At 39.7% G+C, this 26451-nt stretch overlaps 1 protein-coding gene and 1 long non-coding RNA gene across 3 annotated transcripts in view; one reads left to right on the top strand and one right to left on the bottom strand.

Moving 5' to 3' along the window:
• The window catches only part of LOC116328675 (immunoglobulin superfamily member 1-like), a 228760-nt gene that overhangs the window by 132675 nt on the left and 69634 nt on the right, over positions 1-26451 (top strand). The window lies entirely within an intron of this gene.
• On the bottom strand, positions 22276-25813 carry LOC120439068. The gene is made up of 4 exons (XR_005612354.1): positions 25570-25813; positions 23725-23835; positions 22855-23131; positions 22276-22334 (listed from the first exon to the last, which is right to left on the bottom strand). It is a non-coding gene; the product is annotated as an uncharacterized LOC120439068 (long non-coding RNA).

Raw genomic sequence — 26451 nt, 5'->3', positions numbered from 1 at the left:
TGTTAATAAAATATCCAACACAGAAAGTTTAAAATGCGAGCATTCCTCCGTGTTGTGACAAAGTAAAGGTAAAAATCAGCATGTAAATCCTCTTTTGTATAAATATCACTTAGATGTTACTCCAACCATTTAAAAATATCAGACCCTTAGGGCTTAGTTTTCAAAGTCACTAAGTAAAACAGTTAGCAAGTCCACTGATTTAGAGGAGAGTGGCTGTTAACGGCTGTGGCTGGTAGGACTGGACCTACAAGGCTATTTGTACTTCTGCTTTTTAGAGAAGGGTAGACACCCAAAGGACTTCAGTTACAAAGAGAGCTGAGCTAGACTTCCTGTATTGGGGTGCTGGTTCAATAAGTCTGCACTGGTTTATAGTGGCCATTTTTAACTACTTTTGATTTTCCCTCTACATTTCACCTTTAAAAACTATTTACTTTGCCTTGTTTGGCATCATTCTTTTCAGCACAACCTCACGTGTCTGAATTTATAGTCATGTTTTCATTTTGACATACTGTACTAAAATCATTGATCTAAAATCAGACAAAAAACATAAAATCCGAGTAGAAAAATTTATATTTTTTACTGTAACAACCACAAACATGTTTAATGAATCATGTTTCATAACTTTAAATGCAAATATAAATTGTATATGCACAAGTTTCGCAAACAACATCACAAGCCCAATCACTCCTGCTCTCTACCTGGAGACAGCAGTCACCTCATTGTTCTGACACACAACACAAAACTATCCACAACACTACACACTCCTAAAACTTCCACCTCTTCCTAAACAACCAAATGTCATGTTGCCATATCATTTTTTGATTGGTCGACATGGTGCATTTTTCCACCAACACGAAAGGGCAGGTTTTTTTTGCTCATAAGCAGAGAGTGCCTGCTAGCGCTGTCCTTAAACGAGACAAAACTATTCAGGAAAAAACGCGGCGTATATATTGTTTATCATGAATCTGGTTTTACGTGGCCTATCAACACAATTTAAAAACTGGTATATATCACCTTGTTGCTTTGTCATCTTAAAGTGGTCATGTGATTGACTTACCACGACTACTTTATTCTTCCTCAGTCAAACAGCAGCAGGTACCTTCGGTTTCATTCTATAATACTGGACTTATTTTTCTATGAAGGTTTGAACTTTGAGAGTGTTTAAACAAGAGAGAAAAGTGTGAACATGTTCAAACCTGTCTGAGAAAAGTGTATAAAGTGTGTAGTAAAGGGTTTTACAGACTTAAAACATCTATAATAATTGTAAAAAATAAAGTTGGCTACTTCGCCTATCGCGGGTTATTTTTAGAACGTAACTACCGCGATAAACGAGGGACCAGTGTAAATGAACAATAACAGCAGCTGTTATTTGTGACGTCTTCTTCTAGCGTCCATCTGTAGTCAGTGTTTTTCTTGTATTTGTCAGAGCTGTTAACCTGCCTGCTGACATCTTTGTTTCTTTATTAACTATATTTGACTTTTTTATCTGAACACCTACCTGAGCACTAAACAAAGAGTCTTAACTGTGTAAATCCTGTCTGTGCACTAAGTAAAAATAATCAGTACAAACAGTAACATGAGTTTAAATATCAAAGTAAAAGTATTCAAAGAGGAAACATTTAAAATCTCATAGATGTCTTTTGTTTTTCATGTTATCACATTAAATAAAAACTAAAAAGGAAAAAAGGAAACAAGGAAATTCAGTTTGGTTTGATCACAGAGAGAAAGGAAAATATTCAGTTCAGTTCTTCTTTTGGGGAGTTTTAATGTACACAGACATCAATGGTTGTCATGGAGATGAGATTTTAATGGTCTAAATCCTGGTGAATAAAAATGATGACCTAACATGAGCTTATTGAAAGGACAGAGAGAAACAAACTGACCTGCAGACCAGACAAACTTTGGTTGACTGTGATCAGTGTGATACTCTGGGTCTCCTCTTCCAGCTCTGCACACATATCCTGCTGTGTGTGTCTGTCCATGAATGATGTAGGAGTCCTGTGCAGTCCCACTGCCATCAGGTAGCAGCTCATAACTGGAGGATTTCTCTGATAGATCAGGAACAGCTTTATACCAGTAGAAGCTCCATCCTGCAGACGGATGTTCAACCTGACAGTTCAGAGTTACTGAGGCTCCAGGACTCAGCCATGATGGAGACACAGTGAGGACAGGACGGGGTTTATCTGTTCAACAAAGATTTTCTCTCAGTGAACATGTAGTACAGTCTCTGAACAGTGAGCTCAGTTTATACAAAGAATAATAATCTCAGTCTATATGAACAGAAACACATTTTACAAAGTGTTCAAACATCTTAAAGCAAATATGACTTACTGTCAGAAACTGTCAGTGTGACTGAATCACTCCACTCTGTTGTTTTATGCTGTGAACTTTTCATTCTGCCCTTACAGCGATAGTTTCCACTGTTGGATGATGAAGCAGATCTAATCCTGTATTCAGTTTGATTTGGAGGTTTTCTGATGCTGTTTGTTTCCCACTCATAATCCCACTCAGTGTCTCCTCCATGGATCTCACATCTGACAGTGATCGTCTCTCCTCTGTATATCTCAGACCAGTTTGGATACAGAGTCACAACAGGCCTGTTTGACACTGTTAATGTTCAAGAAAGTACAATAAAAACACATGAAAGACAAAACTTTCAATTAGGAAGTTAAAGTTTGAACTCAACAATTTCGTCAATCCTTAATGTGTCACTGTCCTCTGTGTAGTAAACTGGTTCTCCTCTTTCTCCTCTGCAGCTGTAGACTCCTCCCTCTGAGACACTGATTAGTTCATGTGATTGAAAAACTGCATTTTGTGTTGTCAGGGGTTGGGAGTATTTTTCATCTCTGTACCAGTAGTATTTCCATCCAGAAGATGATGATGATGATGATGATGATGGGTTCACAGAGCAGGTCAGGGTCACACTGCCCCCTATTGGAACAGCTGTCGTATCAGCACCAAGTCTGACCTTTGGTTTATCTGCAGTTCAGTTTAGAACAAGAACATAAAAGTAAATGATTGAATCAGAACAATTTGAAGAACTGGATGGAAATATGTAAATGATCAAATATCATGAAACCTTAATGGTGAAGCTACAGCATTCCTGCACCACATTGCAGGGATGTAAACAGGGACGATTAGGGTGTCACAGCACCCTCTCATGTAACACCAACTTTTAGATAATAAACAAGGATTCAATTTTATACTATAAAAGTTTAATTTAATTCTGCCAAAAATGTTCACATTAAATTATAATTTAAATATAAATACACTTTTAACTCTCTACAACACTGAACCTGATAAGCTGTTAAGAAAAGTGGATACAGTGGAAAAAACAATTATTTGAACACCTGCCTATTTTTTGTCTCCTAGTTACAAAGAAATGAACAGTCTCTCATTTTTGTGGTAGTTTCAATTTAAACAGGAGGCAACAGAATATCAACCAAAAATCCAGTTAAAACACATCACATCAAAGTTATAAACTGATTTGCTTGTTATTGAATAGAATAAGTATTTGATTCCCTACCGACCAGTAAGAATTCCAGCTCCTCCAGACAGATGTGGCATATAGCTCATTATGATTATGAAGGCCCACAGAATCATTTTTTTTTGTTCCAAGTTTGCAGACACATGTGCAGTCCTGTCTTAAGTTTGCCAGTGAACATCTAAATGATTCAGAGGAGGATTGGGGGAATGTGCGGTTTTCCAGTGAAACCAAAATCACATCTTTCATATCAACTAGACACGCTGTGTTTGGATATAAAGAAATGCTGAGTGTGACCCAAAGAACAACATGTCAAGCAGGCACGTGGAAACATTATGCTTTGGGATATTTTTCACTAAGGGTACAGGACAACTTTGCTGCACCCACAGTCGAGGTCATATACTGTACACGAACCCTTCATCTAGCCAGAACACTGAAGTCGTGGACAGGTCTTCCAGAATCACACTGATCCAAAACATACCACCAATACAACAAAGGAGTGGCTAAAAAAGAAGCACATTAAGGTCATGGGGTGGCCAAGTCAGGCTCCAGACTTCAGTCCTACAGAAATCCTGAAGAGGGAACTGAAGCTTCAAGTTCCCAAGCAGCAGCCAAGAAACCCAAAGGATTTAAGGCTGGAGACATCAGTTGCTTTGTAGATTTATTATCAGATCAGAAGAAAATCTATTGTCTCCTTTTTTCCCAACTCTGTGCCTGCGTGGCCTTAATTCAGCTGCCAGACTGTCAGCCAGTTTATTTACACCAGAAATAATGTTGTGGTGTAAGAGGTCATATTAATGTGTGTCACAATTAAATCTCTAAGATGATGGAAATATTTGAGTGAAGATGAGGCTAAACTGACATTCAGACTCAAAAATTGAACTAATGTATTTTAAAGTGACAATCTGATTGTAATCTGATTACATTTCATGTTGAGATTTATTAACAGATTGAGGTTCGGTCATTAAATTATGTTAAATAGCACATACAAATGTAAAAATCAATTCAGATACTTACCTTCATAGATGTCTGTACAGGGCACTAAAAATGAATAAAATCTCATCAGACATTATACAGCTAATAAAATCAATATGAAATTAAACTTTTTTAAGACATTTTTTTAGATGAAACAGTAATCACAACATTGGTGTGCTCCTATTTGTCAAACAGGCTCTAAACACAATAACTAAAACAACTGTAACGCATTTTGCTTAAACAATCACAAAATATCACAAGTCTGCTTTGTTCCAGCTCTCAGGTAAACAGGTTAAAGCAGTGACACACTGTAATTCTCACAGATCAGAAACATTTTCATTAATCGCTGCCATTCAAACAATGTCACAAGTGTACTTACAGAAAAAGATGCAGAGCAAAGAGTGCCCCATCGTCACATCCAGCCTGCTGCACTCTGATCCACTAATAAATCAAACAGTTTTACATTACAGGAAAAGAGAAGTTGTGTTTAATATAGATACAACAAGAGTTTTTCTACAGGTTTCCTCTCCTGATTGGTTGCTCTGTGCTTCCTTCCCTTTCACACAAACGTCAAACAGCTCCTGTAGCTTTGACTGCAGCAGTTGTGTGACATATTTATATTTCCTGTCCACTGCAAACATAGAAGTTTGTTTCTTGTGTTGTGTTGTTTCCTTTCTCTACAATGTACAAAGCTGTTCTGTTGCTTTAAGTCAGGAGACATATTTTGTCTTTTTTGTGTGATTTTTTAGTTTCCTGTGGATTGTTATCATGCTGCAGAATTCCTTTTCCAGCAGGTCTCTGCAGACTGGGAGTCATCTTATCAGCCAGTGTTCTGATAAATCCACAGCATTCATTCTCCCCCAACATGTTTTGTTTTCAGCCTCTTGTCATCAGCCTCCTGGACTCTGCACTCACAGAGTTGTGTTCTGGAGACATCTTTCAATCATCTTTTCCATCTTTCTGAAGTCTGACAATCTGATTTTTCTGTCATTCTGGAACTTATTTTGCATGTGTATTCATGATGTAGACAGGTAGTGTAACACAGATATAAACCTGGAATACCATAGATCTGTAAATGATCTCATTTTGTGGTTCAATTTTGCTTTTAAGTTTGGTTTGAGACCCAAACCCAGGAAATGACTCAGTGTGTGGTTGATGTGAAACTAAAGTAACAAAGACAACAAATAAATTCAGAGTTAGGTTTATTATCTTTCGCTATTCAAAACAAAGCACAAACTAATTTATTCTGAATTCTTTGTGTTGTTTTTAGATGTATGTACAGATGCACACTGACCTTAGCATCTGACTACATGTAAACACAATAAAAGAAAACAGACAGATGATGTGAAATAATGATTGAAACACTGTAATGATATTTGAAGTTTAAATTTACACCCTCCAGTCAATAATTAATGTGATATGAACACATATGAACATATAACACCTGTTATTAAACAGCTCCATTGGCTTCCAGTTCACCTCTGTGTCAATTTCAAGATCCTGCTTCTTACTTTCAAAGCGCTTCATAACTTCACTCCCCTGTATTTATCTGATCTTGTCCATACGTACTCACCCACTCATACACTTCACTCGTCTTCAGCTTCCCTTCTGTCTGTTCCACCTGCTCGCCTCACTACCATGGGTCTCAGAGCCTTTAGTTGTTCTACCCCAAGACTTTGGAAAGCAATTCCACCAGATCTTCAGACTATAAACTCACCACTCTCACCACTTTTAAATCGCGTCTTAAAAGCCATCTAAAACCCGCCATTCAAAATTGCATAAGCTTCATCATGATTCCGTCTTAGTCTATTTTTACCTTGTTTAGATTTTATACTTGCTTTTATACTTTCATGCTTGTTTTTTGTATTTTTCATTTACCTCTTATTTAAAAATTATTTAATTATTTATTTTTTGTACTATTGAAAGGTGATTTTGAGGGTCTTTAAAGGCGCCTATAAATAAAATGTTTTAATTTTATTGTTATAATAATAATATGATTCCACATAAGTTGATTTGTCCAAGACACTGTGGTGTGTTACCCACAATGTGACTGATCTGACAGTAGATGATTACAAACACAGCTCTTTGTTTAGGTTTATTTTGGTTTAAAGGTATTTATTAAACAAAAAAATAATAATAACTGACCAAACTAGTTCTTCAAGTTCAAGAACAGAGGTGAGGTGTCAGAAGCTCTTTTCTTCATTGTTTTAGTTCTGCAGGCTGACCAAAAAACAAACAAAACAAGCAAAGAGCAAAAAAACATGAGTTGATGGCTTTTGTGGTTTTGTTTTAAGTGCAGAGATGGTACATATAAGCATGTCGCTATGTGTGAACTCAAAGTTATACTACACAAAAATATTCATACAATATTTTCCATCACTCATAACTTTTGTTTAAAGTGATGCTTCCTGTCATGCTGTGACGTACTGATTTCATCCTCTCATCACACTCTCTTCACTCATTAGTACATTTCTATTTTTATTCTTAACCACCCTGAGCTGCAGATCCTTTCAAGCTTCCTCTCTCTGCCTACCCAAGAAGTCATTTTCTACTTCCTTAATTCATCCTCAGCCTCAAATACAACCACTGTAAACCTTGTCCTTTGTCGTTTCTCTGCCTGCTCTAAGCCTAAAGTCCCACTATACCTACTTTCTACTTTCTTTATTATCCTATTATTCTGACCCCCCCCCCCCCTCCCGCCCTTTTTTTTGTCTAACTTACCAAAATAAATCCATGAATAAATCCATCCATTAATCAGTCAGACAGACAGGAAGATGGACAGTAATGCCCCCTGAAAAGGAGTGAGTAATGTTATCATTATGGTAAACAATGGACTTAATTAAAGGATGAGGGGTTCAGTGAAATTATGTGAATGGTTTGGAGATGTTCTGCAATGTTTCCAGCACAGAGACTAAATCCAGTAACCCTGAAATCCAGCATACAGGTTTTAGCCAAACACTAAGATTTTATCTTATTCTCATAGGTGTACACATCATGTATCCACGGCCAAAGAAATGAGCAAGAGAGGCGGGTCAGTGCAGATCGGACTAGCCATTACATCTCTACCTAGAAAACCAGTTTGTGGCTAGCTAACTAAGCTATTAGCTCCAATGGCGAATTCGCAAGTTACAGCAAGGACTAAACAGGACTTCAGGCCGTCAAGGTGGGAGACAGATTGTTAGATTGGCAGGTCCATGCAGCACAATGTTTGCTGCTCTTCTTACTGTGCGACGGACAGTGTGGCAGGGCAGAGGACTCCTCTTGAACTTGACCAGGTTCTTCCACAGAAGAGAGGCGCCATTTTTATTTTTTATTTTTGAGGGCCGTTGGCTCTCCCGACCAAAAGCAGCAATCCAGGCCTGCAACAATTGTACTTGGTGATTTAGGATTGGTGTGTGAATGTGTGAGTGGGGCCCATTATGGTTAAGTAGTGAATCAAATCATAAGTTATTTCTGGACTGTAATCTATTGAGTTTCGATACTGCAAGTGACGATTTGATTTAATGATTTTTTTTGTTTCTCATGTGTCACTCAGTAAAGTTTAAGTTTAGTTCAACTTGAAGGTCTTGTTGCATTTTAATGTTTCCTATTTCCAGATAATTTTATAGTAAGGAACAATATGAAAACAAAGGGAAATGAATGAAATATAAATGTATTTAAGAACAGGAACAAATAACAAACTTAGGTAAGATAAAGTAAAATGAACTCAGGGCATGCCTGGCTATTTCAGAAATCTGAAGCCAGGTGCACTATATATATATATATATATATATATATATATATATATATATATGTATAGATAGATAACACACCCATCTCGCCCCTGCGGGCGGTTTATCCTTCAAGCTCGGGTCCTCTACCAGAGGCCTGGGAGCTTGAGGGTCCTCTTGCAGTATCTTAGCTGTTCCCAGGACTGCGCTCTGCTGGACAGAGATCTCCGATGTTGTTCCCGGGATCTGCTGGAGCCACTCGCCTAGCTTGGGAGTCACCGCACCTAGTGCTCCGATTACCACGGGGACCACCGTTACCACTTCACCCTCCACATCCTCTCGAGCTCTTCTCTGAGCCCTTGGTATTTCTCCAGCTTCTCGTGTTCCTTCTTTCTGATGTTGCTGTCATTCGAACCGCTACATCGATCACTACAGCTGTCTTCTTCTGTTTGTCTACCACCACTATGTCCGGTTGGTTAGCCACCACCATTTTGTCCGTCTGCATCTGGAAGTCCCACAGGATCTTAGCTCGGTCATTCTCCATCACCCTTGGGGCATCTCCCATTTTGACCTCGGGACTTCCAGGTTATACTCGGCACAGATGTTCCTGTACACTATGCCGGCCACTTGGTTATGGCGTTCCATGTATGCCTTGCCTGCTAGCATCTTGCACCCTTCTGTTATGTGCTGGATTGTCTCAGGGCATCTTTACACAGCCTGCACCTGGGGTCTTGCCTGGTATGATAGACCCCAGCCTCTATGGATCTTGTACTCAGAGCTTGTTCTTGTGCTGCCATGATTAGTGCCTCTGTGCTGTCTTTCAGTCCAGCTTTGTCCAGCCACTGGTAGGATTTCTGGATATCAGCCACCTCCTCTATCTGCCGGTGGTACATACCGTGCAGGGGCCTGTCCTTCCATGATGGTTCCTCGTCTCCCTCCTCTTTCTTGGGTTTCTGCTGCCTGAGGTATTCACTGAGCACTCGGTCAGTTGGGGCCATCTTCCCAATGTATTCTTGGATGTTCGTTGTCTCATCCTGGACTGTGGTGCTGACACTCACCAGTCCCGGCCCCTTCCTTCCGCTTAGCGTACAGCCTCAGGGTGCTGGACTTGGGGTGAAACCCTCCATGCATGGTCAGGAGCTTTCTTGTCTTTATGTCAGTGGCTTCTATCTGCTCCTTTGGCCAGCCTATTACCCCAGCAGGGTACCTGATCACGGGCAGGGCGTGGGTGTTGATGGCCCGGATCTTGTTCTTACCGTTCAGCTGACTCCTCAGGACTTGCCTGACCCTCTGCAGGTACTTGGTGGTTGCAGCTTTCCTAGCGGCCTCTTCATGGTTCCCATTCGCCTCGCGGGATCCCCAGGTACTTGTAACTGTCCTCTATGTCTGCAATGTTGCCTTCTGGTAGTTCAATCCCCTCAGTTCTGACTACCTTCCCTCTCTTTGTTATCATCCGACTACACTTCTCCAGTCCGAATGACATTCCAATGTCATTGCTGTATAGCCTGGTAGTGTGTATCAGTGAATCGATGTCTCGTTCACTCTTGGCATACAGCTTGATGTCATCCATGTACAGGAGGTGGCTGACAACCGCTCCGTTCCGTGAGTCGGTATCCGTAGCCAGTCTTGTTAATGATCTCACTGAGGGGTTCAGGCCTATGCAGAACAGCAGTGGGGACAGAGCATCTCCTTGGTAGATCCCGCACTTGATGGTGACTTGTGCTATGGGCTTGGGTTGGCCTCTAGTGTTGTCACGCCACATCCCCATTGAGTTCCTGATGAAGGCTCTTAGGGTCCTGTTGATCTTGTACAATTCTAGGCATTCCAGTATCCAGCTGTGGGGCACTGAGTCATAGGCCTTCTTGTAATCAATCCAGGCTGTGCACAGGTTGGTCAGTCTGGTCTTGCAGTCTCGGCTGACTGTTCTGTCTACCAGTAGCTGGTGTTTTGCGCCTCTGGTATTCTTGCCAATCCCTTTCTGTGCCTCGCTCATGTATTGACCCATGTGCCTGTTCATCTTAGCCGATATGATGCCTGACAGGAGCTTCCATGTAGTACTGAGGCAGGTTATTGGTCGGTAGTTGGATGGGACCGGTCCCTTCTTGGGGTCCTTGGGGATCAGGACCGTCCGACCTTCGGTTAGCCATTCCGGGTGTCTCTCGTTAACTAGCAGCTGGTTCATTTGTGGTTCATTTGTGCTGCCAGACGCTCGTGGAGTGCAGTCAGCTTCTTCAGCCAGTAGGCGTGAACCATGTCGGGCCCTGGTGCTGTCCAACTCTTCATAGAGGAGACCCTTTCTTGGATGTCTCCCACTGTGATGGTTACCGGACCCTGTTCAGGGAGGTCGCTATGGTCTGCCCTCAGATCCACTAGCCACTGAGCATTGCCGTTATGGGTTGCGTCCTTCTCCCATATGCTCTTCCAGTATTGCTCCGTCTCCAGCCTTGGTGGTGCTGTTCTGTTATTGTTCCCTTGCCACTGAGAGTACACCTTTGCTGGTTCTGTGGAGAACAGCTGGTTTATTCTCCTGCCTTCTATCTCTCTGGTGTACCTCCTCAAGCGGCTGGCCAAGGCTGTGAGTCTTTGCTTGGCAGTTTCCAAGGCCTCAGGTATGGACAGCTTGCTGTATTTCTTATGCACCTTCTTTGTCGCGCCTTTCTGCAACTCCGTTAGTTGGCTGACCTCCCTTCGTGCTACTTTGATCTTGCCCTCTAGCCTCCTTCTCCATGGAGGGTACTGCCCCTTGTGGCTGTTCAACTTGTAGCCAAGCATCTCACTGATCACTGCTTCCGTTAGTGTAGATCAGCTTGTTAGTGTCGGTAATCGTGGTTGTAGGTATCATCCGTAGTGCTGCATTAACATCATCTAGCACAGCGGTCCCCAACCTTTTTTGCCTCACGGACCGGTTTATGCCCGACAATATTTTCACGGACCGGCCTTTAAGGTGTCGCGGATAAATCCAACAAAATAAAACTAGTACCGGTACCGAAAAAAGAAGATTTATTCATAACACACGTGAAAAGACCCAGGAAAACCGAGTTAACGATAAAAACGATAACAAAATAATGCTGAAAACCGATAAAAACCCTGAAAACCATACATTTCACACCTGAGCCTCAACTCTCGCGGCCCGGTACCAAACGATTCACGGACCGGTACCGGTCCGAGGCCCGGGGGTTGGGGACCGCTGATCTAGCAGACCTTCTGAGGGTACTTCACGTAATCTTGGTAACCGGCTACGGGGGATCCAGGTTTCAAGCTTGGCCATATATATATATATATATATATATACATATATATATGAATATTTACACCATGCAGACTGAAACTGAAAGTTGGTGCCCACAGACTTTTTTCTTTAGGCCAGCATCTGTTGTCACCACAGAGATGCTACTTTTAAACTGTTTTCAGACATACAATACAATACAGTTTTATTTATATAGCACATTTAAAAACCGGAAGGCACACCAAAGTGCTTCACAGTAATACAGACAAACAACATAAGTCAATAACAAAGTACAGATCGGGCACTAGTACAGACAGAATGAAGGCACTAATAGACCGGGTTAAGAGTTAAGTAAAATAGGTATCAAGCCTCAATACAGGAGGAAGGTCAGATCGTGAATACAAAATATCTAAGAAGATAAAAACAGCAGTAAAATTAATAATAAAATAATAAAATTAATAAAAAGTTTTAAAAGGGTATTAAGTGTTTGGGAAAGCCAGGTTAAATAAGTTTGCTTTCAATCTTGATTTAAAGGAACATTGCCATACCTGTGAATTTCCACTGTGCAATGTGTAGGCAGAAAGAGTGACAGATTATTTGTGGTTATCTAATTCAGATATATATCAATATTTATAGCAAATCCATGCAGACAGAATAAACTGTGGCAGAAGAGACAATAACCAACAAAAGTCTTTTACACACATGTGGTCACTGCGGGCTGCTCAGATGAACAAAGAGATCATTGTGTGTTGTTGTGTTTGCAGTTTCATCTTGTCTTATTATTGCTTAATATTACTACTTGAATTAAACATGTCACTGCAGTTGTTCTGTAGATGTGAATTTAATGGAATTTTGTTGTAGTGTTTTAAAACGTGTAACTTCATGAAAAAGTAAACAGTATACTCTATTTGCAAAGTCTTCAGAAAGATGACTTCAAAGCACAAACGGGTAAAAAACAATCTGCTTTGGTGCTCAGCAGCTCCACAATGTTTTCAGTCTTTAAATGTTTTTGGACTTTGACTGTACACTCTGTATTCTGACACATGATGGTGCTGCTAAGTAAAATAAGGAGAAATAAGACTGCAAAAGCAGCATAACAGTAGCACACCCATGGTAAACAGAGAAATAGCAGTAAAAATCTGTCATTCAACACATCTTCTGTGCAATATTGGAATAACCTGAATATTTGACCTCGTTGTGGATTTTATTCCAGCTTTGCATTTAAGTATAATGTTACCATGAATCATAGTGCTGGAGCAGAAGTTCAGTTAAGGTGAAGACCATGTATATATGGTGCACATACTATCAAGCTAATCAGCCAGCAGAGTGGAAGCAGAAGAGCAGGAATCAGGACATTCAGGTGGAGCAGCAGAAGAGAAAGCTGAGAGGCTGATTTGTAACCACGCTCAAGATGTTCATGTTTTAAATTTGACTGCTGTTGCTCTTTCTTTGTGACTTTTTCCACGTTTTCTTTGATCTTCTCAGTGCAGTGTGTGTGTCTGTGTGTAACACTGTGTGTGAAGACAGAGAAAGTGTGCAAAAGAGACCTCCATTCATGATCCCACCCACTGCTTCCTACTGACCATTCTGGGTATTACACCACCATAACAAGTGTTAAAGTAACAGAATAAAACTCTTGACAGTCCAAAGTATGTGTCAGTTAAAACTGACACAAAGTGTGTTTCTTCTTAATTACTTAAACCACGTGAAACAAAAATATCACCACATCACTTGTGTGTGTTGGGCAATGACAGGATCTAAAGTAATCCTGTTACTTAACCGATTACTTATTTTCAAAAGTAATTAGTTACTTTATTACTCAGTTACTGTTAAATTTTCCCCAATTCTTTGATCTTTGGGCTGAAGGACGAACAACACTCGGTGTTTAATGCTCAATCAACAATCACTTTAATCAATACAATTCTCTTTAGTTTTTTTTTTTTTTTTTAAAAACATGATACACAACCTGAATTTGTAATAAAGCAACAGATCTTTCAGCCCAATTCTATTTTTATGCATAACCCATCATATAAAATTAAATCAAATAAAAAAAGTCTCTTTTTAAAAATTGTTTTATTATTTTGATGTTTTAACTTTATGCACATTGCAATAAGCAAAAATTAAATTATATGCAACGGTCTTTGACTTGTTTTAAATTTGTTTAACATTTAAACCTATTTTCTGTTACGGCAGGTGAGTTAGCGAACACAGACGCGGACCTCTCGCTTAAGTTGAACAGTGCCTTTATTTACAGTGAAAAAAAAACAGTCAACAGTTATCTACAGTGCAAGTCCTTTTAGTGATCCTCTCCCTTTTTCCCCCGTGATGCGTGGTAGTGCGTCAGTGTCCACAAACTCCCGAAACTCTGTGAAGTCTCTCCTTCCGTCTCTCCGTCTCGTTCCTCCTCCAGGTTTGGTGCAATGCTCCAGCGCTGTCTGTCGCTCAGCCACACCATTAAATAGTCCTGCCAACGATGGTGGATAATTGGCAGCAGCTGGCGAGGAATCGGTCGCAGGTGAGGCAGCTCAGAGCGGCAGCGCTTCCGGGTCGGAGGTCTCTCGTTGCCACGCGACCTTGTAACAATCGCAGCGGAGCCGGAGAAAAACAAAGCGAGACAGAGGAGAACACACACACACACACACACACACACACAGGCAGGTCGGGGCACCGTCCAACCCTGACATTTTCTGCATATTCCAGCATATAAAATAAAAATTTTTTGTGTGTTTACACTCACTCTTTCAAATAGATGCAAGGAAAACACAGCAAAAAAATAAATAAAATGAGAGATTCAGTGGGACTAAGTCCTGTTGCTCTTAAATCTATTTTCACCTTTTTAGCAGGAGTGGAGCAGGTGGAGGTTTGCCTGGTGTCGCAGCGGTCATGTCAGTGGGGGGATCTGGGGGTGTTCTCCTTTGGCGGGGTGCTCGGTGCTTGCTCAGATTCAAAGTTTAATTTTTCGCTGTAGAAAGAAGTTTTCTTCCCACGCAGAGTGTACAGCGGATGCTAATATTTTTGTCACTTTTTACAGAATAAAACTTAAAGTAATGCAAGTTCTTACACATTTTAAACAGTACATGGTCGTACTCTGTCCCGCACTCCATTGATTTACACACGTCTGTTGCTGCCACGGACATCGCACGTGCTTACGTCATTGCCATGAGACACTCTCACAAACAATTCACGGTAACGCTGTAACCGGAGAGCTTACGGGAAAGTAACAGTAATCTAATTACTTTTTTTGCAATAGTAATCCCTTACTTTGCTCATTACTTGAAAAAAGTAATCAGATTATAGTAATCTGATTACTATAAGGATGTACACATCCTGGACAGGGAGGAATTTGGATTCCACATATTACAAAACACCAGGTTTCACCACACTGAACAAAATTCACTGAACCAGCTGCAAAAGAAGACCACACAATGCCTAACGTTCCATATCCACTAAGAATAAAATCTGCTTACATTGCCGGTTTCTGCTGTGTTTTTTTTTCACCGTAGCCAATAGCAGCTGTAAAACCTGATAATGGCGATAATGCATCTGATCACAGTTACAGATATGTGCCTGGATTACACCGCCTGTCGTAACTTTAGGGCCACGTGTTTTTTTTTCTTCTGACTTCTGATTGGTTGAATGAACATGAGCGTGGCGTCATTACTGTGATTCTCAAATGATTAAAAAGAGGTGTCAATCATGCAAATCGGCCAATAGAAGCCGAAGTTACGGCCCCTCAAAGTTTAAAGCACCAGAGTCCTTTAAACCATCTATGACACATGGGAGAATAGGTCCGCTGGACGTGAGTGTGTGGGTAATTCTTCAAAAATATTAAAAAAAACCAAATATTTCTACACATGTAAATGAAATTAAATAATTTCTTCGGTTCAATACTTAAAAAACTCAATTCACATGGTGTCCAATGTGTGCCATAAATTTGGACACAATGTACAACACTTGAATATTTATTTATTAAAAGTGCAGTCATTTTTCAGTGTTTAATTTCAGAAGCATAAATCTTTGCACAGATGATGTTTATATGTTGTTTAATTATTTTCTGGATTAAAATGTGAACTAAATCATATTTTTAAAGGGGCTATATGCTAAAAATTAAAAAATATATAGGCAAGGAATAAATGTACTTACTTTTCTACCTCAGTAACTCATGGCTTACTGAGACACAGTAACATCTGATGTAATGTTTACACCTCTGATGAAATCCCACAAGTGTTAGCTTTATTTTGTTACCAAGATTGTTTACACAGAGTTTGTAATTGCAGATAAATACTCCATTCATTTTGGGCATGTCATTTTCGAGCAGGAAGCTCAGACAGCCCTTTGGGTAGCAACAGGTTAAGACGACGGCTCAGTGTTTCTCATCGCTGGATGGTTGTATGACACTCGTCAGTGTAGCCGTGGCTTTTCTCTAGTGTTTCCTGGCTTCTAACCATGTTTTCTTGTACACAGATCTTCCTGGACCCATCCCCGTTGTCATCCCTTGAGTGTGATCCTGAGTGTTTTCCGAGTAGCGTGTGTGGCCAAAGAAGAGTGTGGTTTTTTCCTTCACCGTCTCTGGATACCCCGGAGCCCCTTTTCCCTCGCATGTCGTATATAGCACCTGGTGATATTGTATTACCAGGTGCATCAAGCTCATTTCCTTTATTGATATGTAACACTTTCATTACTGATGTTGATTATGGAAATTAGGCAAAGACATTAGGCATAAAAACACAAAAATATTGGAAATCACTTTTTGGCACAACACAGAGCAGAGTGTCCGAGCAGGTGAGTGTGCAACCAAATGTACGGAGAACCCAGTGAGTTCCTGACTGTGCAGAGCAGCAAGGGAACCGTGGCTGAACTGAGCAGATTCCAGAGTGTGGAGAACTAATCCGGCCAAATAAATAGTGAAATCGGGATCAGAGCACCCAAATCAGACAATCGTTTCATGCCTGAAAATCAGAGGTGAGGAAGTGAAAGACTCCAAACATGGTTGAGAGGCTGCACGTCCAGTGAGAGGATGTAGGTAAACTTTGACTGTTGTAATTTTAAAATAATTAATTTATTACTTTTTTGTAGCCAGCTGAGAGGTCAGTTTTAAAGTGTAAACAATGAGCAGTTCAACTTGTTTTATGATGAGTACTCTGCTTTTGTACCCTCTTTATTTTAGCGCAACTAATACCACAAATTATCGAAAACTCTTTTAAAATTTTTCTTAAAGTTCTTCTTCTATAATTTAATCATTTATTTTTGTTCCCTATAATATTGATTGTATTCTTTTTCAGTTTATTTTATCTTTACGATCAGTAAAGAACTTGTCTGAATCATTTATAAAACTAATAAAACCCCTAAAAATCTGTTGTAAATGTTTATCTTGTCAAATCTTAATCTATGTTGCTTTTCTGCTCTACAATGCATTAACACACTGGAAGTTCAACATCTTGCCTCGGGATACTGAGGCACGCAGACTGGAGCAGCCAAGGATTGAACTAACTGCTTCTTATCTACTCTGAGGTACTTGAGTCACTTTATACAACTTGCCTCATCCACACAAGCACTTTGGTTTTTATGCTGTTCCCATGTAATTGCTTTCTATCAAACATTCACACATCAACTCACCACACGTTGATCAAACCTTCCAGTTTGTAGGAGACCTTCTCTACCATCTGAGCTACAGCCACAAATCTGATGCTTTTAAACAAGAATAGCAGCATGTTAACTATTGGAGGACCTAAATAAATCATGAGAGCGGACTGTTTGAGCTTCTTGTGAAAAGCTTCGGTCCGAAGTGGGATTCAAACCCACACCTCCAGGAGAGACTGCAATCTGAACGCAGCGCCTTAGACTGCTCGCCCTTCCAGACTTGTGTATGCTGCAAGAAGTGCGTCAAGGTTCACTAGTAAAAGAGTCACCAATTAAAACTATACATCACATCTGACAGTAATTGGAACCCGACACAAACATTTCGCTTTCAGAATTACAGCAATTCAACTTCTCAATATCCAGATTGTTGCCAGGTTTTGAAAACAGAAAAAGTTATGATGGAACACAGTTGGAAAGAGACCCTTGTCCCAAGTTTTTTGAAAGATGATACTGGCATTAAGTTCAAAATGAGCAAATATTTTTTCAAAGAACAATAAAATGTGTCAGATTCAACATCTGATATTTAAAACTGATGTATTGTACTTTTTTTTAACACTTTCAAGGAGTCCAAACTTTTGAGCTCTTGATCAAAAGCACCATTCAGAAGTACCACACTTCTGCAAGGTGCCACTCTTTCAAGTCACATCAGCTCTTCAATTCATCAAACTCAGTTTAAAGTTAAGGTAAGGCAACTGCTTTGTTATTTTTTAAGTTATATTAAGGACACAGTCTGAGTATTAAAATGTCTGCGTATATATATTTCATGTTGTGATCTGTCCAAAAATGGAAAAGATTAGAACAACACTGGACTCCATTCCCTGGACAAAACTGTGGTCTATTTTTTTTTATGTGTAGCATTATCATGTTTAAGCTTCAGGCTGGGCAGCACTGCGATTCTCCCAGCATTCTACATTGAAACTGTCTGCAACCTCCTGTGTTTTTACTGTGAAATCACTGAAAGCCATGAAACTTCATCGTTATTTAGGACATTTGAAGAGGCCAATGGAAAAACAATGGAAAATACTGCTTAAGTGCACATGTACACATACTGAATTACTACACTGTTTTCATTTTAACATTTTTTTTTTATCTCACTCAGATGTTTCTTTACACACAGAGGAAACCCCTGAGAGGATCCATTAAAGCTGCTCTCAGGGTGATATCAGGAAGCCAAACCATTTTAGAGGAAGTGTTGTATAATGTTCTAGTGGAAATAGGTTATACATGTATACATAGGATATACATGTCCTGACATAGCAGAATCTGATCCCATAACTCCTTAATGGGGCTGTGAGATCTCTCTGTCTCTGTCCCAGAGAAGGTAGAAACACACTTAGATACTGACTGATCATTTCTGGTCCTCCACCATCAGAAATTACTTCTCTAATCTAGAGGTATGGAACAAGTGGCAATGAGACAGAAAAAATCTCAAAGACCCTCAATTAACTAGAGGATTATAATCTATAGGAACTCTGTCAAGTGTTATACCCATTAAGGACGGAAAAAATCACACAGCAAACTTCATTTTTAAAAGGAAAAAGTTTATTTATCTGATGTATATTTTCTCCAATTGACTATTAATTATAAGAATAATGAAACTAAACTACATCAGCATACATCATATCCTGACACCTGTCATTTTGTTGGACACACCCATGACAGCCCAGTAGGCCTTTTACCTCCTTATCACCAGACTGAGGACAAAGAACCTTGTTTAATAAGACTGTGATTTGAATCCAAATATTGCTTCTGTAAAAATATTTCAAGAGTTAAATTAACGATTAGGTGAAGAATAGCCTAAAAATGTTACACTGATAGCTCTGTATTTATTTGTGCATTTATGCAACCAGAAACTAATCACTCACTGAAACGTGTTTTTAGGATACAAATAATGAAGTTATATGAAAAATGTAGCACACAAACTATTTACAACAACAGAAGTAAAGCTGCTGATGTTGGTCAGGGGGTGCTGCTATGTCTGTGATGCGAGGAAGAACACGCCTCTGATGTTTTTCCTTGCATCACAGACATAGCAGCATCTCTCAAATGAAAAAGGATAGATGTTTGGTCAAATGATGTTACATACCAGAGACTACAAGTGATGCATTTTTCAAAATGAGCTATCACAATGGCACAGAAACATCACTCATGAATGGTCTTAACCCTTGTGAGGAAATTTACAGTGGGATGCAAAAGTTTGGGCAACCTTGTTAATAGTCATTATTTTCCTGTATAAATCGTTGGTTGTTACAATAAAAAATGTCAGTTAAATCTATCATATAGGAGACACACACAGTGATATATGAGAAGTAAAATGAAGTTTATTGGATTTACAGAAAGTGTGCAATAATTGTTTAAACAAAATCAGGCAGGTGCATAAATTTGGGCACCACAAAAAAAGAAATGAAATCAATATTTAGTAGATCTGCCTTTTGCAGAAATTACAGCCTCTAAAAGCTTCCTGTAGGTTCCAATGAGAGTCTGGATAGTGGCTGAAGGTATTTTGGACCTTTCCTCTTTACAAAACATCTCTAGTTCATTCAGGTTTGATGGCTTCCGAGAATGGACAGCTCTCTTTAACTCACACCACAGATTTTCAATAATATTCAGGTCTGGGGACTGAGATGGCCATTCCAGAACGTTGTACTTGTTCCTCTGCATGAATGCCTTAGTGGATTTTGAGCAGTGTTTCGGGTCGTTGTCTTGTTGAAAGATCCAGCCCTGGCACAGCTTCAGCTTTGTCACTGATTCCTGGACATTGGTCTCCAGAATCTGCTGATACTGAGTGGAATCCATGTGTCCCTCAACTTTGACAAGATTCCCAGTCCCTGCACTGGCCACACAGCCCCACAGCATGATGGAACCACCACCATATTTTACTGTAGGTAGCAGGTGTTTTAGTTTAGTTAATTTTAGTTTCATCAGTCCACAGCACCTCATTCCAGAATGAAGCTGGCTTGTCCAAATATGCTTTAGCAAACCTCAAGCGGCTCCGTTTGTGCTGTGGGCGGAGAAAAGGCTTCCTCTGCATCACTCTCGCATACAGCACCTCCTTGTGTAAAGTGCGCCGAATGGTTGAACGATGCACAGTGACTCCATCTGCTGCAAGATGATGTTGTAGGTCTCTGGTGCTGGTCTGTGGGTTGACTCTGACTGTTCTCACCATTCGTCACTTCTGTCTATCTGAGATGTTTCTTGGTCTGCCACTTTGAGCCTTAACTTGAACTGAGCCTGTGGTCTTCCATTTTCTCAATATGTTCCTAACTGTGGAAACAGACAGCTTAAATCTCTGAGACAGCTTTCTGTATTATGGAAGAAATATAGTATCATCAGAATCCAACTATTTTTAGACATTGAATTTATAACACTGAATTTTTATCCTCCAAATTTCCCTGCAAAAAATATTCACCTGCAAAAATTCACCTGCAAAAAATTTACCTGCAAAAATTCACCTGCAAAAAATTCACCTGCAAAAATTCACCTGCAAAAATTCACCTGCAAAAAATTCAACTGCAAAAATTCACCTGCAAAAAATTTACCTGCAAAAATTCACCTGCAAAAAATTCACCTGCAAAAATTCACCTGCAAAAAATTCACCTGCAAAAATTCACCTGCAAAAATTCAACTGCAAAAGTGATGACCTTAAATGACCCAAGCCAGAGCAATCAGCACTAGATCGAGTCGAGCGGCTCTCAGCCAATTAAATTACGCTGTTTGATCACATGACACCCTTAGCCAGCAGTGTGTCTCCTAGAAGATAGCTGTTTAGAGGTGAGGGATTAAGGCTGTATCCCAATTCAGGGGCTGTATCCCAATTCAGGGTCTGCAGCCTTAAAGTACGCAGCCTCAACGATCCTCAAGGGCCGCGTACTCAAAGACCGCTAAGTCCGGAAGTGCGAGGCTTGTGAAATGGGACGGTCTAGCCTCCGTCGCGCTTCCCAGGTTGCCTAGCAACCATAACACCAACCGCTGGAAACGTTTCATACAGCTTTGTTTGACAGAAATGAAGGAGAACATATTTTGTTCGTGTTTGTTTCTACACGAGCTTTGTGTGATTTAATAAGTATCTGAGGCCGAGACCACAGGACTGTTAAACATGATTGTTGGACTTCATATCTGTACTGAACAGTCATTTAAGATTAGCTAGTAAATAACAATTAGCCAATGTTGTTCATGAGACTAAAGTCAGTGTAAATATGATATGGCCAATATTATAGTTATTATATTAATCATTATAAGTTATTACAGCAGTGAGTTTGAACTCTCAAATCAAATCACTTCTATTGTCACATCACATGCGCAGGTACACTGGTACAGCACATGTGAGTGAAATTCATGTGAGTGAACTCTGTGTCAAATACTGAGCTCCAGTAAAGATTCAAGTTGCAGTTATTTATAAGTCCTATCACCTTAAATCTTCACTCAAAGACAAGTATCTTTGACAGTGTATATGTATATGTATTATATATAAGAGACAAATGTTGTTCATTTAATATGTTGGCATTACTAAATTTGGCTCAATGCTTACATATATGTGTAAAAAGAAAATGTACGAGCTGTGAAAACTGTTTCTGATAGAATGAAGATCAGACTGATATATTACATATTCCTTTATTGGGTGAGAAAATCAGACCATGTCATAACTGCTTTAAGTCATACAGAATAGATATCAGAGCCTTAAACAGGCTGACTTCTGCTAAATGGGTCAAACTGGGCAGAAAGTAAACAAACACATAACATCCTTATAGAATATGATGTAACACTATAGATCAACTTACCTCAGAATATATAAAGCATATAAACAATTACAGCAATATGATGCAACAAACACAGCAGTGCTACTAATCCAAAATACTCAAAGCTTCATAGAACTGAAACAAACATTTATTTTTAGCTCCATTCTGCTGCTGATACATACTTTAGGTTTCTGAATATTAAACTTGTTTCTGCCTTTCATAGTGTGTAACTTGAAGGCCCTGAGTACTTTCTCCCACACTGAAAACACTGGAATGAAAACATTATTTGAACATTACCTAATAAGACTGATTCAGGACAGACAATTAGTGATGTTAAACTTTCCTAGCAGTCCTTCACAAACAGGGAACAGTCTGTCTATTCTCTCCATCTGTCAGCTGCTGCTGGCTCTTCCTCCTCCTCTTCCTCACACACTGCTGAGCTTGTCCTGGTGGATCATCAGGGGTGCAAAGCCTCACAGATGATGTGCAGCAGTGGGTCCCTCAGTCTGTCCTCACTCTGGACACTTGCAGTTGTCACACATGGAAATCAAATGTGTGATAAGCTGCAGGATTCAAACACAAGTGTAAGTTATAAATACATGTTCATACTTTTATTCCACAATCAGAGAGAAAGAAACAGAGAGAGAGTGCAGGACAGACAGACAGGTGACAGTCTCAGGTGTATACACTGCTACAAAACAGCACAAGAGAAGGAGGATTTAGTGTTTGTGTTATTACGAGTGCTAAACAAGAAGAGTTCCCAGATGGTACAGTGGACACATGTGTGACTCCTGTGATTAAAGCATCTTTCTTTCAGCTTAACGAGTGAACCGTCAGCTCGTTCAAACACACGTTAAAGTCCGTTTGGCTCGACACCACCGAACAGAGGCAGCAATATAACATAGCTAACATTAACAGTGCAGTGAATCCTGCTTGTGCCGTCATATTCAGGACTGCAAACCGAGCAGCATCACTGACTTTCAGCTTGTTGTGTTTGTGGATATATGACTGACTTTAATTATCCATAAAATCATCACATTCTCTGTAAGAGAATCAATAAGTACTAAAAATGTGCACCTTTACCTGTGTGTTTTCTGGAACAGGAACAGGGTGATATCTGTGACCCAACTCCCACAGCTGGTTGGGACTCATGTTGTTTTCTGTTCGCAGTGGATGGTTGTCCCATCCACTGCAAAATGTATTAAAATTATCCTCCAGTCGAGGAAGAAAGATGTAATGGCAGCAAAAGAGGTGGGCAGCATTTGAAATGTCAAGAAGGCCTTCTTCCTCAAGGTTGTGAAGAACATCGTAGTAAATGCATGTAACGGCCACCCAGAGGTCTCTCCACAGTCGCTCTATTCTGAAATAATATATAAAAAATATTTGAATTAGGTATGGCCTTTCTTTGGTGTGTATGAGTAATTCCCTGCTTGTTTCTAACCCTACATGAAATGTGTGCATGACAACAGTAATAATACATTATCAGGGCATGTAGGAAGGCATATCACTTAAAAGGTGCCTAAAGGGTTGTAATGATCAGTGGCAATACATGAGATGACAACCAGACCATTAACACAGAATGAACATTCAGAGAATGAAGCAACAGACTGGAAAGGTGTGTGAATAACTAAAAATAGGGCAGTCCTGAAGGCTCTTTGGGGTTTGTAGGACCTGTCCAATATTTTCTTCCTTGAGGGGTAAATAATGGAAATTGAAAGAAACAACAACAACAACAACAACAACAAAAAAAACAAAAAAACACCTGACACATATCAGACACTATATCCTGCTGGATAGGGCACTGTTCTCTAAAGACATTTTACTATAAAACTTTTTTCATAAAACTATACCCTTTAAATGTTTATGTATTTTTAAATAATGGAAATAAAGCTGCAACACCTTCCATCTTATGTCAGTAACATTTGAGGTTGACAGTATTTTATGAGAACAAACCTTTGATTGTGCTCACTCATTCCTGAAATGAAACTGCCTCTTCCTGTGCCACGAACAGTAAACATCAGCCGTGCAACCTCCACATTTTCCCATCCATGGTTGCCACGAACCCTGAAAACAAAGAAAAGTACCCCAAAACATTCGAAGCTTTAAACAAACTTAGATCTGATGATAACGAACAACTTATGCCTTAATCAAAGTGTTTTTAAAAAATGTAAAAGAATCCTTAAAATCTTTGATTGCTACTGCTCTAGAAGGCATAAAAACATTGTCTCATGAATGCACTTTCCAGCATGTGTCAGTATGAAGTTTAATTTAACACAGCTGTTAAAACATTTTTCAGGATTTACCGGGTTGGTAACAATTATTTAGATTTATTGAATTTATAGGAAATTACACAAGTGCCATCTTGTATCATTATGATCTGTGTAAAGAGACAATTTTAAGAATATTTTTGCAAAAATACGTTAAAGTTGGAAGTAATTGGCCGATGTTCCACTCTTGAAGATCAGCTGTGCCCATTTGTTGCACATTGTGGGAATGGAGAAGTTGAGGCCTTTGCAGGCTACCCACAATTTTCCCCAAACTGAGCGACCCAGCTAATTCAACACCTTTACCAAGCAGTGCTGTTATGTAATTGGATACAAGGGGTGAGATAGTAATATTTTCCTCCTTGGTTGTAGCTCCCTGACATTACAAGGGTAATCATTTTATGATGTCGGGTTCAGTGTTACACCAGGATTTCAAATACAATATCATCATCAATAAGAATTAGTATTAGCATTTCAGAATTGTAGGTAACCACTTTTAAATGCCATAGACTACTTATTTGTTTAATTTGATGTATTCACTCTAGGAGAGCGCAGAGGGAATATCCCGTTTAACTTATGCTATCTGTTTAAGTTTAGATAGTATTTGTAAAGATATTGACCATATCCTTTTCTGAAAGTGTGGATATAATGGATGGGGTAAGGTACTGGCATGCCACAATTTTATAGTTGTTAAATTCTGGGTACAAGTATACATGCCCATCTTATACATGTTTTTTAATATTATTATTATCATCATCATCATCATCACCATCCTACCCAATTAGATGTTTCTTTTAATCAGGTTATGCTGTTTTAATGACTTTACAGTATAATTTACATTGTGTTCCTTCAATTTTCCCTAATTGTATGTTATATTAATCCCATATTTCCGTTTTAATATTTCTAATGTTTGCATTGTTTTCTTCACTGCCTGGTCTGCCTCTGTCTCGCCTGTATGGATGCATTTACACCTAAATTTCCCCAACAAATGATGTTTTAATTCACCACTATTCCAGTGAAACACGAGTCTCCCATCTTCCTGCTACCGGTCTCGAGGTTTTGTTCACCAAAGCACACACCAACATCATACTGACGGACGTATCACTGCCCTATTCCCGCCTTGTCTGACCGTGTTTTGTGGCTTTGGTTCGGTTCACTTCACCTCACTCTTCCCCATTCTTGTCATTAAATCAGGCCGTTCTGCACCCATGGCAGCCATTCACTCTATGGCTTTATTCATGGTGTATTTTACCCCTTCACCCAATGCCGTTCTCGTTTCCCACATTATATTTGCAGTGTTCGTCTATCTATCAATATCTGCGGAGTATGGTTTTGTACCGAGTATCCTATTTTGTAGAGCACAGCATGTAAAGGTTAGCTCGGTTAGCAGGATGCTAGCATGTAGCGCTTAGTGAGACACGCATCAGACGAATTGAGCAAAGACCCCGTCTGTGTACCTTATACGTGACCAACGGATTTAAATAAAATTAACGTTTCAAAAGACAAACTTGAAGATAAAACATAATATACTTACCGGAGAACCGCCAGGGTTTGCCGCTGCCATCTTGCCGCTCCTGAATTCAAAACCTGCCTCTGCAGACAGGCAGGGGAGGCGCGGAAATTTTCTTTGAGTTAGTCAAACGTTTTCCTCAGTTCGAGTAGATGATAAAATAAAAGAAAAATGAATGGGATTTTAAGTAGGACTAGGCGTTCTGTAATGATCTCTATTTAGGAGAAAAACTTAATCACTCACCTCTAAACAGCTCTCTTTTCAGAAGACACTGCCGGCTAACGGTGTCATGTGATCAAACAGCGTAATTTAATTGGCTGAGAGCCGCTCGACTCGATCTAGTGCTGATTGCTCTGGCTTGGGTCATTTAAGGTCATCACTTTTGCAGTTGAATTTTTGCAGGTGAATTTTTGCAGGTGAATTTTTTGCAGGTGAATTTTTGCAGGTGAATATTTTTTGCAGGGAAATTTGGAGGATAAAAATTCAGTGTTATAAATTCAATGTCTAAAAATAGTTGGATTCTGATGATACTATATTTCTTCCATATTCCTTCCACTTGACTTCAGTTGCTCTTGTCCGCTCCCCCGTAAGACTGCTCTTTCATTGAGGTTACATGAATATACATAGGTCCATTAACATATGACGTATACATACACACAAAGAGTACCTTGTCTGTGCGTTGTGTAAGTATGTGTGTGTGTGTGTGTGGGGGGTCAGAGTGTGACCCCATAAACGACTTCCCTAAACCTGCTGGTCTGGAAGTCCAGCAGTTCATCTAAACAAAAGGCACTTATACTTAACCAGATATACGTGTGTTTGCTATACCATATATCAGAAGAGAAGATACAACCTTGCTCATGATCCCAAGAGGTGTGTGATCTATGCCAGAACACTCTGGAGAGGGGT

The sequence above is a fragment of the Oreochromis aureus genome, linkage group 3 (genome assembly GCF_013358895.1).
Source record: "Oreochromis aureus strain Israel breed Guangdong linkage group 3, ZZ_aureus, whole genome shotgun sequence".
NCBI classification, from domain to species: domain Eukaryota; kingdom Metazoa; phylum Chordata; class Actinopteri; order Cichliformes; family Cichlidae; genus Oreochromis; species Oreochromis aureus.
This window is presented reverse-complemented; position numbering and strand designations above follow the sequence as displayed.